The sequence below is a fragment of the Neofelis nebulosa genome, chromosome 6, assembly GCF_028018385.1.
Source record: "Neofelis nebulosa isolate mNeoNeb1 chromosome 6, mNeoNeb1.pri, whole genome shotgun sequence".
NCBI lineage: Eukaryota > Metazoa > Chordata > Mammalia > Carnivora > Felidae > Neofelis > Neofelis nebulosa.
In genome coordinates, this window is record NC_080787.1 from 17,720,291 (window position 1) to 17,739,115 (window position 18,825).

The 18,825-nt window shown below is 47.5% G+C and overlaps 2 long non-coding RNA genes across 2 annotated transcripts; one reads left to right on the plus strand and one right to left on the minus strand.

Annotated features, from left to right (window-relative positions):
- Positions 1 to 684: 684 nt before the first annotated feature.
- Positions 685 to 16,569, plus strand: LOC131513759 (uncharacterized). Its single transcript, XR_009262770.1, has 3 exons — positions 685 to 2,172; positions 12,283 to 12,372; positions 15,688 to 16,569. It is a non-coding gene; the product is annotated as an uncharacterized LOC131513759 (long non-coding RNA).
- LOC131513757 (uncharacterized) lies at positions 9,109 to 10,636 on the minus strand. Its single transcript, XR_009262769.1, has 3 exons — positions 10,541 to 10,636; positions 10,078 to 10,303; positions 9,109 to 10,038 (listed from the first exon to the last, which is right to left on the minus strand). It is a non-coding gene; the product is annotated as an uncharacterized LOC131513757 (long non-coding RNA).
- Positions 16,570 to 18,825: the final 2,256 nt, after the last annotated feature.

Genomic DNA, 18,825 nt, shown 5'->3' on the forward strand with positions numbered 1-18,825 from the left:
AGAGAGCTTCTGGGTTGGCGCTGGTAGAGAGGTGTCCAGAAAGAGTATGGAAGCTCTGTGCCCCTTCCCACATTCCTTGCCTTGCACATCTCTTCTACCTCGATTTTTTTTTTAATCATATCCTTTTATAAGCTAGTCAACAGTAAGTAAACTGTTTTCTTGGGTTCTGTGAGTTACTGTAGGAAATTAATCAAACATGAAGAGGGGGGTTGTGGAAACCTCCGATGTGCTGCCAGCCCATGGGTCAGTCGCCCATGTGACTGCCAGGACTTGTAATTGGCATCTGAAGGGAGGAGGAGGGGAGCAGTCTGGAGGGACTGATATGAGAGTGTCGCGATTGAGTTACATTGTAGGGCACCCAGCTGGTGTCACAGAGGATCGCTTGGTGGGGACCCCTTCCCCATATCTGTGCTCCAGACACTGTGAGGGTCGCAGTTGAGTAAGACACACAGGAGAAGTGTAGGTTTTCTCTACATTCTCTGAGTTTGAGTTTCTCCATCAGCAGAATTAGGAGTAGTTCAGTGGGTCTCAAAAGTGCGGTCCCCAGACCAGCAGCCTGGGCACCATCTGGGAACTTGTTAGAAATGCAAATTCTCAACCTGACCCCCCCCCCCCCGCCCCCCGCCCCTCCACCCCCGGCTGAGGCTTTCTGAGTCAGCCCTCCAAAGGGGGCTGCTGCAGGTTCAAGGTTGAGACCCCCTGGAATGAGTTGCTAGCACCTATGCTTGTATGACCCTGCCCTTCGGCTCCTCAGGACACGGCAGACCCAAAGCCCTACACACACAGGAGAGCATCTCCAAAGTGTGTCAGCCGCAAAGTGTGTCGTTGCCCAAATGCAAACGCAGAATTAGAAGAATCATGCGATGTCAGGAAAACTACAGAAAGGTGAACTGGACCGGCAGGCTCAAAGCCTTTTCGTTCAAGGTTCTTTATCCCTCTTCAGTCGAACTGCAGCGATTTCACAGGACACTGATAAGTTCTCGACTCCTGTTCACCTGCTCCAGGCAATATCGGCTGGGATGTGCAGGCTTGAGCTGAAGGATTTTTTTTTTTTTTTTCTTTTACCCAGGGATCGCTCCTTTGTTTGAGAGAGATGCCTCCAGAACACTAATAAATGCCGTGCAGCTCCACCTGTTAAAGCAACTGCTCTATCTTCAGGCTAGGAAGACAAGCTCTTCTGAAGTAGGTATCAGAGTTATTACGGTAAAGTTCTGACCTCGGGCTCCATTGCATATGCGATGTCTCCTGCTTCTGTTGCACGCCCCACCTCTCTCCTTGCTTATGTGACTTTTACTTGCACCGGCGTCTCCTGGGATGCTCTTCCTGAACTTCCGCAGTCGGATTCAGAGCCCTTCTTCGGGGTCCCCCGGGCACCCTGTACTGATCTGCGTCATAGCCGGTGACACAGTGTGTCAACATTGCTACCTGACTCCTCGATTTCTCTCTCAGCTGAACTCCACGGGGACAGTGACTGTCTCCCTCTTCACTCATTTCGTTCCCAAGGTCTAGCACGGTACCTGGCGCATAAAAGAGCATCAGGAATTCCTTATTTACGGGGCAGCTCCATGGCTCCCGGCCACCCTCCACGAGGTGGTATTTTTCCTTTTTTTGAGCCATTTGTTCACCCATCCATCGGTCAGATATCTATCGGGCAAATGGTAGGCGTGGCCCAAGGATAGGACACGGGGCTTGGTGCCGTTGGCCATTCAGAAAGGGATCTGTTGCCTCTTCTCCCCCAGGACCTGAAGACCCAGTGGCTTCTCCTGCCCCCGTTTTGGTTTGTTTTTACACCTCCAGTGCACAAGGCCCGTTCATGGTAAGCCACGACTACGGACCTCTTCAAGGCTCTTCTCTTGATTGATGGAATGTTTTCCTTTTTCCCCTTTCATTTGCCCCCTCATTTTTGGTCCTCTCTGCAGGCAACCAGTTTAACCTGTTTGTGTGCGTTGTGTTCTTTGCCTGTATTCCTGTAAAACATGTATTTCTCTTTGGGGAACATGTGTTTTCAGTTTATGCAAATGGCATACCGGAAACCTCATGGTGTTGCTTCCTTTTTCTGCTCTGCCTGGGCACGGGCATCTGTGTGGCTGTGCGCAGCATCCCCGTTTGACGCCTCTGTTCCAGTGATGAGCGCTAGACGGTCTCCAGCTCCCCATTGCCGCAAGTGTTGTGGTGAGTACCCTCAAACTCGCCCCCTTCTTGACCGATAGGACAGTCCTCAGGGATTCCTGACGTATATCACCTGGGACTCAGAGGCAGGAATGCTGGGTGATAGCATACACATGTCTTTACATTGGCTGAGTACTGCCAGATTCTCTCCAGAACGGCTGCCTGGACCTTGTAAGTTGGCAGGAGTTCCTTCTATATATTCTAGATGGTAGTCCCTCGTCAGATTTGACATTGCAAATATCTCCTTCCAATATGTTAGTCTGTTAACTTTATCCATGATGTCCTTTGTCTTGAAAATATATGTGTATATTTTCTTCCCTTCTCTAAAATGTATTACAGGGATTGGTTTTCAATGGCCCTAAACGATCCTTTGATTATGAGCAAAAGTGTATAGCTTTTCACCCTAGCGTAAACTTCGCCATACAGTATCACACGTACGTGGACCTCAGCGTGCCTAAATGGGTTCATCAGTTGAGCCTTAAGAAAGAGAAATCCCTGGGTATTAACCATAAAACTACCCAAATATCAGTCCATTTTGGAAATAGGGCTGTAAGTACTGTAAATAAAGAGCCATGCATAGCTGTGACAACCCCTGTCAATAACCAAAACAAAAGGCAAACAAAACTCCTAAGAAGCACTTGTGATCTTAGAGTTTGGGGACCAGGACTTGGAAAAGCTGAAAGAAGACATTGGGTTTCCCTTGGGCAGGCCTCTGTTTACACTCCTTTTGAGAATTTAGAAGTAACCCTCTCAATGTTTCCTCTTGGCTCTGCATATTTGACCTTGGCTGGCAGGTGGGCCGTTGGAGTTCGTGAACATTCCGGGGGTGTACGTATAACAAAAATATCCAAATTCCTTGGTATATATTAAGAGACTTTATCATTCAGACCTTCTTGAGGAAGGAACAGGGTCATGTTCATTAGATGTCACTGAGAGAATCTCAGACATAGAGTGGAGACTCAATAATTTTCCCCAGCATAAGGGAAATCTGCTTTTTCCCTCATTAACGATGACCATAGGACACGGTAGGTCCTTAAGCTTTAAAATATCAATGAATGAATCTGATGACTGAATTGATGCTAATGTGTAGTTTAGTGTGTAACATTTTCCACATGGTATTGACATCTTAAGAAGAAATTTCTGCAAACAGTGTTCATAGTAATATAGGGGAATGATTGTAATAATGGAATTTACAGGTAGCAAAATACCAGCTAGAAAGGGTGGGGGATATTTGGGACTAGACAGTTCTTTTGATGCCACTCAAATTCCTTCGTCTATGGAAGTGTCAGTATTTAGGGATGTCTTAGGTATGTTTATAAGCAAAGTTAGCCTTTCCTCCCAGGCTTTGTATTTTTGGGTTTATCAGAAACGTGAGCAGATAAGTATACAGCACATGGAATTTCTGAGTAGCTATTTTGATATGGGTCACATTTCATCGTGACAACAGTATGCTGATACTTTTACCTTGAATAAGATGTGTTCGATGATATGCTTTGTTGCCAGAGGTTCACTGCCAGGGGAGGTGAAAGTCATGTAAGAGGCATGGGAATGTTTCTTCTTCTTAGGAGCCTCAGTGGGGTTTTCTATCCTGACCTTTCTTCCTTGGCCCTGAGGGTCAGTGGAAGGGCCTTCACTCCATGAATGCAGAGGTCAGCTGGACAAGTCGGCCCCAGCGAACAGGATGCTCATTTGCTGGGCCACTGGGCATCCAGACACAACCTCCCTCCATCTCACTTTTCCCCTTCTTTTCGCACCCTTGTAGTATTTTCTTTTTGCAGCAAGATGATGTTACCTTGGCCCCAGTTCACAAGGCAGAAAACACAGCTACACCCTGATGTCCACCCCTTAATCCCTACTCCAAAGTCCGGGGGTCTGGGATTTGGAATCTTACTGTTCTGCAGTGGATCCCATGCCTACTCTTGTTCCGGTCAACTTGGCTGGGGGGTAAAGGACCTCGTTGAGCAGACATAGCTCCCGTGAGTTCCCTGTGACCAAGGCAGAAGGGTGGAGGGCAGTTCCAGAAAGGAGGACGGCACCTAGACTCTAATAGGCACCTGTTCGTCCAGCAATCCTTAGGGAAGAAAAGGCTTTTTAGGCACTAACCTAAGGCCCACTTTCGAGAAAGAGCCAGTATTTTTTTTTTTTATGCCAACACACAGAAAGAAAGGAAAGGAAAGGAAAGGAAAGGAAAGAAAAGAAAAGAAAAGAAAAGAAAAGGACAGAAGTTGGAATGTATCGTGTTGTAACACACACACCTCTGTCCCGTGCTGTACATAACATATGTGTGCCCGTGCCTAGAAAACACATATTGTCAGGGACACTGTAGCGTGACCATATGATCTCTTAAGGATCCTGCTTCTGTGAGCTTCTCGAGACACACACCCCACCCAAAAATTTCCCGACGAAAGCAAATGATTGAGGTTTTTAGGAAAGAGCAGGGATCTCTTAAGATAAAGCGTTCAACAAGTGTAACATTTGGGGCTCAGAGCAAATGCCTTGTGGGGGAAAAAAAAGCGCGCTAAAATGGCTTGATTGGAGTTTTAATGAGAGATTTTTCTCCTTTACTCCACCCTACGCTCCCCCTCCCTTACACCGGTTATTTTCTCCAGCAGGCCAGTCAAGAGCCCTGTGCTGGGGAACACTGAGGGAATGTTAACAATCCGACTCTACCAATTAATCGCAAGCACTTTCTCCATCCTGCTCAGCAGGGCATCTCGCTCGCAGGCTGCTGAAAACATAACAATGCGCCTCTCCGTTGTGAATGCGACATGGTATGTTCATCAGGGGGCTTAAAAATCCTCGGGGCTACAATATCCGGTCCTTGGGCACACGTTATGGAGGCTACAGCCTGTTCCCCACCTCCCACTTGGATGCGAGTAAATTCTTATGTGACAGCGAAATGTGAAACAGAAATCCCCCTCTTCAAAGAGAAAAGGCAAAACCCAGGGGAGACAGGAAATGTACAGACGCACTGACTTAACATACACATGTAAACAGTCCCCACGCCTCTGGTTTCTCCCTGCTGATTAATGAAATGGCTGGCTCAAGAACCTAGGTTTGAATTGCAGGGTTGCCTTCAAGCCCTAGAACTGCATGGGAGTTTAAAACATTGAGCTGGCGTGTTAATTCAATAGGTATTAATATGAAGAACTCTGAAGGCCGGACCCCTGTGTTGGGAGAGACCAGGAGACGTCAACCACGTATAGTCCCTCCATATGGAGCCCACAGTCTGGCTTTGGAGCCTAAGCGCAGGGGTGAAGTGTGAACAGATTCAAGCGAAGAGGTAAGGCCAGGGGTGGTGGGTGTGCTGAAGGCTGGGAGTCGCTGGTTTAAAGAGGGGGAAACAAGGAGAAACGTCTGACTGAAAGCACAAGATCACGAGACAGCTATGCGAAGGAACCGAGCTAAAGACTTCTGCGGTCGAAGTGCTCTCCAGGCACCGAGTGATCCCAACTCCCATCTAAACATCTGGGGATTTGGTAAAACTGGGACCAATCAAATTCCCTTGCAACGAAAGCTCATTTTGACAGCGTGGGCCCTGGGATGCTTTGTATTCTCACCACTTGCCCCCTCTCAGCCTGTAGAAGGTCATCAATAGGATACTTGGTCTTGTTCAGGTTGATCCTGGAACAGCAGAGAGAAAGGAAGTGGTGGGTCCCATGGTTTCCATGGTGTCACTACCAGCGTCAGGAGAGGGATTCTGGTAGGCTAACCAACCTCCCCCTGTTCCTTAGCACTTATCCCACTTATTAAAGGACTCTGACATCAAAACAAAACAAACCAGCAATGTCATCCGAGCTGGTGCCATCCATTTGAGCATGGTGGGAAGAGAGCCATTGATGGCTGTTGTAATGACTGTTGGGTATACGCATGTAAGCCCAGGAAAGAAGAATAAAAGACTTCATCACACCATCATGCCAAAGTTCACTATTTTGAGAGGAGCAAGGTCAAAGTCACATTTACTATAGGGACGTCCTTTCTCCATGTTGAAATAATATTGTAATGTCTTCAAGGAAAATTAATGCTTGGCTTGGCAAGGCGTTCTTTGCAATTACTAAGGAAAGCAGCTGGGAGTTAGCCAGCGTGCTTCTTGGCGGCAACGAAAGGATTAAACTAGAATTCGGGACCCGGTTTTGTTCTCATTCACGGTACTGGAGCTCATCCCCTGCCCCACCCATGCCCCCCAACCTCTGCTCGTAATAGCCGGAATTGCAAATTTGCAAGAAACAAGAAGGGAAAGTGGTAGAGCCCCTCTTTGGGTTCAGAGTGGACGTTCCACGTTGGGAGACTTGAACAACAAGAGTCCAGAAGAAGTGGAGTGTTGGAGAGAGAGAAGCAACTTCCACATGGGGCATTCTTCTTGCAAAGGCGCAGCTCGGGATGACCGCCTTCCCTTCTTAATAAGGAAGAAGAATTAAGTGAGACACAGTTATAACTTCAGTTCCTGCTGTGCTATACTCTCCAGAAAATATAATACAAAATAAGATGCCATGCCAATAGGAGCAACCAAACAATGCTATTTTGGAGTTGATTTAACCCAGATCACCTCAGACCTCCATGGGGAGAAGCTTGAAAACTCTAATAAAAGACAAAGAAAATAGTATCAGTGACTATCGTGTTCTTGGATAAAGAATTTAATATTATGAAGATTGAAATTCTTCCCAAATTAATTTATAATCTCCACGCACTCTCAGTCAAAATTCCAGTTGGACTTTTTTCCCAGGAACGCAATAAATGTGTGTGTGTGTGTGTGTGTGTGTGTGTGTGTGTGTTATGATTTACAAATAGCTAAGTGAATAATATGAAAAAAGGACCACAAAAGTGAAAGGGGGGTGTATCTATTCAGATACTAAAACATACAACCAAATCATAGTCATACAAATAGTATTCAGAAACGGACACATAGACCAAATGGGAAGCAATAGAAAACTCATGGATACGATCTTCAGTGGGAGATGTTCCCAGTATCTAAAATGGACAAAGGATTACTCTGTAGACCATGGAAAGATGGCCTACAAATCAGCTCCCGTGGAAAAAACGAACAAAAGATATAAACAGACATTTTAGGAAGGAGACAACCTAAAGGACGGCGAACACGTCGAGAGAGGCTCGTATTGTACTAACAACCAGAGAAACGCAAATACGAACGATGAAGTTTTGCTTTACTCCAACTTAGACTGGAAAAGAATCAGAAAACCCAGTTACGTCAACTGATGGTGGTGATACGGCTTGTCTGGAATTCCCTCGTGCTCTGCTGATTGAGCCTAGACTTCCACGGAGCTGTTTTCATGAGTAACCTGGTGCTGCTCTGTACATTAGGTACCTGCCGAAACTGTGTCACAGATATTCCATAGCGACACGTACGCCCCAGAGAAAGTTTTACGTAGTCCGGACAGGGAAATAAATACGTGAGGAAGTCTGCGTGCGTGCGTCGCTATACTATTGGGCTGACAGGGAGTAAGAGACTTCTGTCTTCCAGCAGAATTACCAGTTAACACATGGTAGATGGAGGTCATCTATGTACGAGCCATGCAGTAATTTAAAGCAATGCGCTAAATGTGCCAAGCATCATGGCGTCTCTTAAAAAAATAATGCAGGTGTGGGGCGCCTGGGTGGCGCAGTCGGTTAAGCCTCCGACTTCAGCCAGGTCACGATCTCGCGGTCCGTGAGTTCGAGCCCCGCGTCAGGCTCTGGGCTGATGGCTCGGAGCCTGGAGCCTGTTTCCGATTCTGTGTCTCCCTCTCTCTCTGCCCCTCCCCCGTTCATGCTCTGTCTCTCTCTGTCCCAAAAATAAATAAAAAACGTTGAAAAAAAAATTAAAAAAAAAATAATGCAGGTGAAAAAAAGTACGAAACAGAATAAAAGGAAACACCGACCACGTGTGCAAGTTCAACGTACGCATACACCAAAGAACAACGAACGCCATGCAAGAGAACGTACAGACCAAACAACGGCTGGGACTTGACACTCTTCAGGCCTTGCCTGTGGGCCCTCCTGTCCACGGGTACGACCATCTGGAAGGACGCGGAAGATGTTTACTTGTTTGTGGAAGTCCACCTTCTCCCTTTCGCCTCCGGTGCACATTCCTGACCCTTGGGATGGCCCAAGTCTGTTCAGGGTAATTTGTAGTCTCCCACCAGGCTCCCCATCTGCCTAGAAAGCCTTCTCCTTTCTTCCGCTGGAGGGCAGGAGCCTGTGTCCACCCCCACGTTCCTCAGCCCTTGACTCTTCTCCAGAATTTTCTCTAAGCCACCTCCTCTGCCATCCCATTTCCTTTTTTTTCGTATGTTCACGTTCTCCTGCAGCCTGTGGGAGATGACAGCTGTTGGTTTAATCGTAATAACACCCTTTCATGACGCTTTTGACCTTTGGGAAGGCTTGGGGAAAGCAAAGCTTATCCCTTGGTGTAGTCTAGAGCTAAGCTCTGTGGGTTGTTTGGGGATGGGCCACATTTAGGGGCAGGTAGAGGGAAACGCGGTATGAAAATTGCATCTCAGCCTGGGGTCTGTCCTTCTGCCGTCTACCCTCACTGCACGGTCAAGTGCAAGAGGTTTGTGTGTCTGGGTGTGCTCAGACTTTGTGTGTTTTTGGTGTCTCCGTGTTTCAAAAGCATTTCCCTCCGCTACCAAAGGCTTGCGGTTGCTAGGAGGTTGTGAAAATACATCGCCGATGGAGACAAGCTCCATCAAATGCCCCCTTGTTTTTGCCGATGTGAATCAGGATGACCTTTTCACCCTCTTCAAGAGGGTATTTATAAGAACCAGGCACAGTGCACATGATGGAGAGATAACACGCAAGGAGGCCACGCACAGTTGGAAGGAAGCAAAGAGCACACCTCTCTCTGGAATGATGTTCTGGAAAACCCGCCTACAGTGTTGTATTTTTCTAGTTGGTATCCCCTCTTTGAAAGAGAGGATATTCTCTGCGCAATGTACACACACACACACACAATTCGCTTCTGTATTTCCCTCCCAGAAGTCAAAGGCTTAATCCCATGATCTTCAGAAGGAAGGAAGTGAAGATCAGTTGGCCGGGTTAAGACAGGGATTATTTTTAGCAGGAGAGGAAGGTGGCCTCCTGGAGAAGCTGGCTGGCTTTGGCGGGAGGGACAGAGTGGGATGTGTCTTAGTCTCCACAACAAAGTAGCACAGACTGGGGCGCTTAAACAAGAGAGGTTTGCTTTTCATGGGTCTGGAGCCTGGAAGTCCAAGCTTAAGGTGCCGGCAGATCTGGGTTCTGGTGAGGGCTTGCTTCTTGGTTTGGAGACGGCTGTCTTTAGCTGTGTCCTCACATGGCCTTTCATTGGTGGTGGAGGGGACGTGGTGGGGGCGAGGGGGAGAGGATAGAGAATCTGGCGTCTCTGTAAAACCACGAATCCGGGGCACCTGGGTGGCTCAGTCGGTTGAGCGTCTGACTTCGGCTCAGGTCATGATCTCACGGTCTGTGAGTTCAGGCCCCGCATCGGGCTCTGTGCTGGCAGCTCAGAGCCTGGAGCCTGCTTTCGATTCTGTGTCTCCCTCTCTCTCTGCCCCTCCCCTGCTCATGCTCTGTCTCTCTCTCTGTCAAAAATAAATAAACATTAAAAAACAAATAAAAAAAAATAAAACCACGAATCCATCATCACGAAGGTCCTCCTCTCATTAACTAAGCTAGAACTAATCAGCTCTCCAAATTCCCACCTCCAAATACCACCACACTGAGGGTTGGGGCTTCCACATCTGAATTTTGCCCTGGTAGCCTGGAAAGTTCTCAGTGCCCAGACCTCAGTCAGGTCCGGCCTCAGGAAACCCCAGGCCTTGTGGAGCCCCCTTCTTGGTGGGATCAGCACCCCCTTGGTGGGCTCGAACTCACCAAGAGTGAGTTCATGACCTGAACTCAAGGTCCTGAACCAGGTCCTGAGTTCATGACCTGAGCCCAAGTTGGATGCTTAACCCACTGAGCCACCCAGGCGCCCCTATACTTAACCCATTTTTTAAATGAGGCTCTTTAACTATATTAACTTAGTAATTAGTTGTCACATCTAATTATGATATTGGGTAATATGGATTTAAAATTTTCGTATCATTTCAATTTTCAAAATTTAACTTTTTAATTTCGGCACGGTGGTTGCCTCGACACCGTATGGAAAACTTACCTCTCCAGGGGCGCCTGGGTGGCGCAGTCGGTTAAGCGTCCGACTTCAGCCAGGTCACGATCTCGCGGTCCGTGAGTTCGAGCCCCGCGTCAGGCTCTGGGCTGATGGCTCGGAGCCTGGAGCCTGTTTCCGATACTGTGTCTCCCTCTCTCTCTGCCCCTCCCCCGTTCATGCTCTGTCTCTCTCTGTCCCAAAAATAAATAAATAAAAAACGTTGAAAAAAAAAAAACAACTTACCTCTCCATTTAAGCAAATCCTTATCTCTCTTTTACATCTACTTCCCCTACCCCTTTACCTGGAGGTACAAGGCATCGTATAGAATTAGTTACTCCTGGGGCGCCTGGGTGGCGCAGTCGGTTAAGCGTCCGACTTCAGCCAGGTCACGATCTCGCGGTCCGTGAGTTCGAGCCCCGCGTCAGGCTCTGGGCTGATGGCTCGGAGCCTGGAGCCTGTTTCCGACTCTGTGTCTCCCTCTCTCTCTGCCCCTCCCCCGTTCATGCTCTGTCTCTCTCTGTCCCAAAAATAAATAAAAAAAAAAAAAAATGTAGAATTAGTTACTCCTTCACAAGGGCCATTTTGTGGTGAACGATTTCATTTTCCATTCTCTTTAGCACTATATGTGAGAAGAAAAACCTGGACTATGCTTCTAGGTGGTGTTGCTTGCTGTACCTTTGAGTTTTGCAGAGGAGGAGGGAGGGAGGGAGGGAGGGAGGGAGGGGAGATCAGCCGCTGGGGATCAGACAGGGAGCACGGGATGGCGGTGATGGAGTTCATATGGCTCCTCTGGTGGCTTCTCCGTGGCAGCCAGCCTACCATCCGCTTGATTACCTCTCCATTCAGGGAGCTCACCCCCTCTGTGGCTGGCTAGTGCGAGCGGTGGAGAAAGGCAGGGACAGTTCATTTGTTCAGCAGCTGGAAGAAAAAAAAAGTCTCTTTGTTTTTGCTTCTCGTTCTTTTCCTCCTTTTGTCCTTGGATTCGTGTAAAAGTTTCAGGTTGTTTGTGACCGAGGGTCCACAGGAACCTCACACCGTGTCCCAGAAGCTTGAACTTGAGGAGCTGAACCTCACCATTTCACAAGACATGGTGGCCGTGTGCTCCGTTTAGGGACGTCTAGGCAATAGGCACAGGGGTCTTCGTGGCATTAAGGCCTCATTTGTTTTAAGCAGATATAAGGATTTGTAGCTTCTGAAAACAAACTTAATTAACCCCCTTTTCTTTGGGGGTGTCCTTCTTCTCCCCTTTCAAAAGTCATTCACCCCCTCCTGTCTATTAATCACGGGTTCTTACACGGAGGTGGGGAGAGGATCGTTCCCTTCAGTCCTGCCCTGCTCTGCAGTGAAAGAAATAGAAGTAAGCCCTTTCTGTCTCCATATTCAAGCTGATGGAAGGAAAGTGCCAAATTATCCTGCAGAATGTTCTAAGACCTGGTTTGACCCCCAATGCTGCTGTGAGAAGCAGCAGATGGAAAATAAAAGATGTCCTTTTTAAAAGAAATCCTTTCTCCTACAAGAGGCTTCCACAGAAGACCGCCCCTCGGTTCCAAGGAAGAGGTGAGTCCAGGAAAGCCCCACCCAGCTTATTGGTGTAAGTGGCCTGGTGGGGCAGCAGATATCCGGCCTGATCACTGCGTTGTAATTGGTTTTGAAAACACATTTGCACGATGGCAGTGAGCCAAAACCCCCCCTTCCCGGCGTTGCCTTGCATTTCACGGGGCTGATTCCTCATCGAAAGTATTTTTCCTCCCATGGGGCGCCTGGGGACCTCAGTCGGTTAAGCCTCCGACTTCAGCTCAGGTTGTGATCTCGCGGTGTGGGAGTTCCAGCCCCGCGTCGGGTTCTGTGCTGACAGCTCAGAGCCCGGAGCCTGCTTTCAATTCTGTGTCTCCCTCTCTCACTGTCCCTCCTCCACTTGTGCTCTCTCAAAAATAAATAAATGTAAAAAAAAATTATAAAGTATTTTTCCTCCCTGTGTCCCCCAGACTTCCGAAGAGACAAAATATCTCAAATCTTGAGGACCGGGTCCCAACTGCAATTGACCTGCTCGTTACGACAGGAAGACTAAAGTTCAGGTTTGCTGATTTTTTTATAGCAGGAACTGATCCACAATTTGCTTGGGTTGCTGGAGCCAGCTCAAACACGAAACAGATTGGAACAGTGGTCAGCCTTTCAGCCTTGCGGTAATGGCTTCAAAGTCCAATAAAAATAGAGAAAAGTATCTTTTGAAGGCAGAGGAAACATACGCAGGCATGAATGTGTGTGTGTGTGTGTGTGTGTGTGTGTGTGGTTTCATCGCCAAGAGTGAAGTGGTTACTTTGGACTTTTGGTTCAGTCCTGAGAAGCTGTCCTTCTCCCACCCCTCACCCCTGCCATTTCCCCCCACCCGTGACACGATGTTAACATCGTGTGGGCCCGGGAGAGTTTCATGGCGGTGGGGTGTGTGTGTGTGTGTGTGTGTGTGTGTGTGTGTGTGTTGTGTGTAGAAAGAAGGGAAAGGCACACAATTCAGATTCTCCAGGGTGGAAGTTTTGGCCTCTGTTTTAGGTCTTGAATTATGAAGAGTTGCATACGGCCATACATATGAACATGATTGACAAAATCTGCAGATTAAAGAAAATCTGTGAATGGCGTAGAGTGCTTTACACACACTGCACATTGGCAGTGTCTATTCATAGGATGCACATTCTAGAATTTGTGCTCTCTCTTCCTTTTCTGAGCTCGCTCATTCTACTTTCATGTGTGCTTTTCTTCTCCTTGGTCTTCCTTCAGAAATCTTATGTTTGAGCAGCATAACTGGAGATGTGTAAGCAGGGTAACCGTCAAGATCCTATCTGTTTAGATCAAAGGGCAAGGCTAGTCCCCAATGTTGGCAAAGGGATTATTTATTTTTTTTTAAATTTTTTTTTCAACGTTTTTTATTTATTTTTGGGACAGAGAGAGACAAAGCATGAACGGGGGAGGGGCAGAGAGAGAGGGAGACACAGAATCGGAAACAGGCTCCAGGCTCCGAGCCATCAGCCCAGAGCCTGACGCGGGGCTCGAACTCACGGACCGCGAGATCGTGACTGGCTGAAGTCGGACGCTTAACCGACTGCGCCACCCAGGCGCCCCAGCAAAGGGATTATTTAACAAGAAGTCCTTGTCAGTGTCCACGTGACACACGAGATGACATCACACTTGGGAGAAATAAGCATATAGGTCGATATTCCTTTGCCAGCTTCAAAGGTGGAAATGCTTTTACCTAAATTGCTTCTCATTCTTGCTTGCCTATTTTTTCACGATTGCGTCTGACATCTGAACATTGTCTCCTGCTAAGTTTTTTATTGTGATCTTGCCATGAGGGTGTTCATTAGAAACCTTGGTGGCAAAGTTGCCTTTTCTAGGCCGTGGAGCGATCCATATCTTCCAGCTTTGTCCCATCCCAATCCCCCCTTTCCAGCAACACATGGAAGGAGCTTTGCTTTGCTACGGAATTTGGCAAAGTTCAAAAATATTTAAGTCCTTCCTGCCGTTGACACTCTTCTGACCGAGGAGAGGCTGGAAATATTGGAAATATTGGACATCCCTCTGGGTTTCGCAAACGCAGCCTCTTATAGGAATTCTTGTGAATTTGTCACAGATGACAACTGGCCTGAAGAAGAAAGACCGATTCATTACTGCTATGGAGTGAGCTATTTAAAATGGATGTGTGTGTTCCCCCACGACCCTTCAAGGATGGGTTTTAGCATTTAACTTAGCATTTAGCATTGAATTTATTCAATCTTCAAAATCACTGACCTGTCTTCCTCCCCAGGCCTGAAAGAAAATTTGTGACCAAGGGAGGCACCCTTGCGAGGAAGCATCTCCAACGTTCTGGACATTGTTCCTTCTCAAACTTTAATGTGCGTGTGAACTGATCCATCATTAGGGCATCTTGTTAAAATGCAGACTGTCTCCATATTAAGTAGAGGGGTGAGCCCTCGATTCTGCATTTTTAATAGTTTCAGGTGATGCCCACAAGGCCTCCGTGATGGGATCTCACTTCCTCACTGGTAGTGGAGGGGGGGAGGGTGCCCGCCCTGAGCCCGGAATTTCTGGAAAATTCCTTCTGACAGCTCCCAGGCCCCCAGCATTTTGCTCACTTGCAAGCCTTCTTCGAAACTATTTAGAATAAATTAAATAATGCTGTGCTCTTTCAGGAGCCAGCATGTGGGAGACAGGATAGAGACAGGTTATAGAAGAGAATGGGATCAGACAGATACAGAGAAAGATAAAGACAGATAGGGGCAGACAGAGAGTCCCTCCCGTAATGTCTGTCACTCTGTATCTCTTCTATTCTTTCCTCTCTGTTTCAATTTCTTTTCTTTTTTTTTTTTTTCCCATCTTGTTTCCCTCACTGCTTTCTGTCTGTTGTAAGATAACAGAATCGTTCCACTCGAATTCCGACACAAACGGGGGCTCGTAAGAAAAGTGGACTGCTTGAGAAGCTGGAAAGGCAACACCTGGGCCCCAGCTCTGCCACTGGGTGCAGCGGGGCCAGTCACTTGGGATTTCTGGGCCTCAGTTTCCCTTTCTGTAACATGAGCAAGTTTGGTGATCTGGTCTCTGGACCCTTTCTGGCTCTGCAGCACTGTGACTTAACATATCTGTGTCGATATGTTTATCTGTTACTTGGGGCAAATCTGTTCAACTTTCTTTTTTTTTTTTATTATTAAAAAAAAAAATTTTTTTTTTAACATTTATTTATTTTTGAGACAGAGAGAGACAGAGCATGAACGGGGGAGGGTCAGAGAGAGAGGGAGACCCAGAATCCGAAACAGGCTCCAGGCTCTGAGCGGTCAGCACAGAGCCCGATGCGGGGCTCGAACTCACGGACCGCGAGATCGTGACCTGAGCTGAAGTCGGACGCTTAACCGACTGAGCCACCCGGGCGCCCCTGTTCAACTTTCAATATAAGTAAGTTAACTGTAATGTCGCCAGGGTTACCAGGGTGCATAATTCTTATGTCTACCAGGCATGTTAAACGTGTACTCAGGAAGCTCTTGAGGGAGAACCATATCCTCCAGCATCATGTGAGGCTATCTGAAGGAGCCACCCTCCGGATTTCTGAAAATCTGTAGGGCTTTCACATCCTTTGTTGTTCCTGCAGTTTTGAAAGATTACCATTATTATTATTATTCCTGTCATTTGAGGGGCAGATTCTTATCTTCTATCCCCCAGAGTCAGAAAACTCATTTGTAAGCTTTAAAGCTTGACACTGTGAGAGAAAACTGTTCTGTAAATACTGTCGTTGTTATTTATGGGGGTGGGGGGGAGGGAAGAAGAGAGGGAGTCCGTCCATGGAGCTGATGGAATGTGATGGAAGAAAGGGTGAGTGACCCATTATCCTTCTTCTGTTTTTTCTTTAGGTCGTTTGATTTACAAGTGTAATAACCAAGAAGTAATCAGATACAAAAACCAAGCAGAAGGGAAAACAAAAAGAAGGCACCCAGCATTGCAGAGGATAAGACCTGTCCTCAACTCGGCAGGTGACCGTGGCCAACGCACCCGGGTGTAAAAACAGGACTTCATCATTTCCAAGAATATCTTTCACTGACTTCTGTTTCTGTTCTCGGTTCTGAGTCTATACAGAAAATGGAACCAGTTGGATGGAAGCTGAAGTTATTTTGGACTATTTCATAATGGTGCAGAGAACAGGGTATACCTAAGGTAAGTAGGTGTGTTTTTGAGATGGCTTCTTAGGGATGGGTGACCAACGCTCATGGAGGGTCTTCATGGGCCTGGTCTTGCCAGAGTCCCGTAGCCACTAAGGGTCCCTTCACTGAGCTGGTCACAGTAAAGAATATGTCAGAGATAGAAAAGGGCTTCAACTCGTTGCCTTTTGAAGCCCAAAGCTGCCTAACAAAGCTTTATTGATTCTGCGAAGCATTCCCTTGAGTAGAGGTAGCAAACTCATCACTTGCCTTGGCTGGACTTTAACCTCGATCGTTGTACCTCGAGCTGCATTCACGCAGAAGCAGCTAGCCAAGCTAAACATGCCAGTTGGGAAATGAGTTTCCCAGAACTGGTACTTCAGAGAATTTCAAGCACGTTCGTGGAGGCAGGAGGTATAGTTACGGCAGAAGTGAGGGGAGAACAGTTCTCAGGGAGGGTACACGACACGGTAGGGTCTGAGAGTAGCTTTATTGTGTTTCTCATATTTATTTTTCCAGGAGATAAGAGGGGTTTCCATGAGCTCTCCTAGGCTAGTTGGCCTGGCTGATAACCCTTCTAACGATCATTGAATCCTCATTCAGGGGTAGGCTGTGTTTACTCATCTGATAACTCTTTTTTTTTTTTTTCTAACGGAAAGGCTTGGAGTCTGTTCGTAAAAGGCACTGTCCTGATTTAGTTTCTGGCCCTTCCGCTTTTTCCACCATCAGCGTTGTGTTGCTGTTTGTTCAATACTGGTGCCTACGATGGAAAAACAGACGGCAAGTTAGTCTGAGTACGGGGACGACACCGTCCATCTCTGCCACCCACTCCCTGCTTTGAGCATAGTCTTGCTGCTTTGCTCACCACACCCCTTGCTGGTGTGCTTGCCTCACTCATGCCCCGTTCCAAATCAGTCTCCTCCGTGCGGCCGGCCCGGAGAGACCGTTTGAATTGCAAATCAGGCTGTGTCACCCTCTCTTATAAATTGCTCTAATGGCTTCTCGTGGCAAGTTTAAAAATTCTTAATATTATAAATACCTCTGAATCCATTGCCCACAAGCACGGGAACATTAACGAGACCATTCGTCTCCTTGTGCATTGAGCCCCATCCCACAATGCTGCCAAACTCACTGTTCTGAGCCTTCTATTTAATTTTGCCTTGCTCTATTTAAGTACGGTTTTATTATATAAATGTATTCCTGAAAAGTGTCCTGTTAAATTTCAGCTACCTTAAACATTATGAAAAGTTCATCATTCTGGGTGTCATCTTCTGAGACTTGCTTTTTTCATTGAATAGGAGACGGTCGAGATACATCCATGCTGTTGCATGTAGCTTGGATAGACTTGTTTTAATTATTCTGTAATATTCCACGCAGTGGGAGATACCATAACCGATCTTTTCTCCAGTGGGTGTCTTTGGTTGCTTCCAGAATTTTGCTCAGGGGACAGTGTTGCTGAGAACACCCTTGTACAACTGCTCTTTTTTGTTTGTTTTTTTTAATTTACTTTGAAAGAGAGAGAGAGAGACAGAGAGAGAGAGAGAGAGCGAGCTGGGGAGAGGCAGAGAGGGAGAGAGAGGCACCCAGCAGGTGCCACACTGGCAGCACAGAGCCCACTGGGGGCTCGAACGCGCGAACCGAGAGATCATGACCGGAGGCAAAATCAAGAGTCGGCGGCTTCACCGAGGCGCCCCCCCCCCCCCGCCCCGTATGACTTCCCTTAAGGACAAAATTCTTCATGTGGCCTGCGAGGCTCCGCAACCCCAGCCCCACCTGTCCTATGCACCCTTGCCTTCTGCTGTCCCCCCTCACATTCTGTGCTTCTGCTGCTCTCGCCCAGGCAGAGGTACAGTGAGGGGTGGAAGAAAGAAAGAGGAGGGTGCACAAGAATTTGAAATAGCTGACCCTTCTCTTCCTTCTCGCCAATCTCACCATTTCCTGCAAATCCCTGATCATTAATCTAACTTGGGCGTATCTTCCTTGATATGGTGGAGCAGGAGGTCGATTCACCTGTGATGTGGGTTTATAGCTCCCTGCGCCTCCCGTGCAGAGCACTTGGCCCGGTTTTCCTCTGTAGCACGCTGCGTTTGCATGGCCGGTTAACACCTGCTCTGCGCCTGGACTCTGAGCGCTGAGAGCAGGACGGTCTGTCGCCGTTCACAGCTGTCTCTCCAGGACCTCGCACGGCACCTGGCACCGAACAGGAGCTCCACGTATATCGTAAGTGAATGGAGCAGTGATTCACCAAGAGTTGGGAGAACGATCGGAGACCACGGAACGAGATTCAGCGTGCTTCTCCCTTAATCCTCTAGGGCAGGAGTTGGCAAACTTGTTTGCAAAGGGGCAGACGGTCAACGTTTCAGACTTTGCAGGCCATGTGCTCTCTGACCTTACCTAACGTGGCTGCCGTGGCCCGAAAGCGGCCGTAGTTAATATGCAAGCGAAGGAACACGGCTGGGTTTCAATACAACTTTATCTGCAAACACTGAGACTTGAATTTCACATAATTTTAATTTTCGTGTGTCATGGAGTGTGATTCTGTGTTAGAAAATAGGATTCCTTTGATTTTTTTTTTTTTCCCAACCGTTAAAAGATATGAGAACCAGCCTTAGCTTGTGGGCTGCCCCAAAGCAGGTCATGGGCCACAATTGATCGGAGGGCTGTGCGTGGTTGGTTGACCCCTGCTCCAGAGTAGCCCTGCACCCTGGCCAGTGCAGTGACCTTGGGTCAAGGTCAACTCTGAAGTATTATTTGTAAATAGCCAGCCACTGGGGATGGGGGATGAAAAAAGGTCCAGAGGTAGCGCCTTCTTCAAAGAATTAAAAGACACTTTTCCTTCCTTCCTTCCTTCCT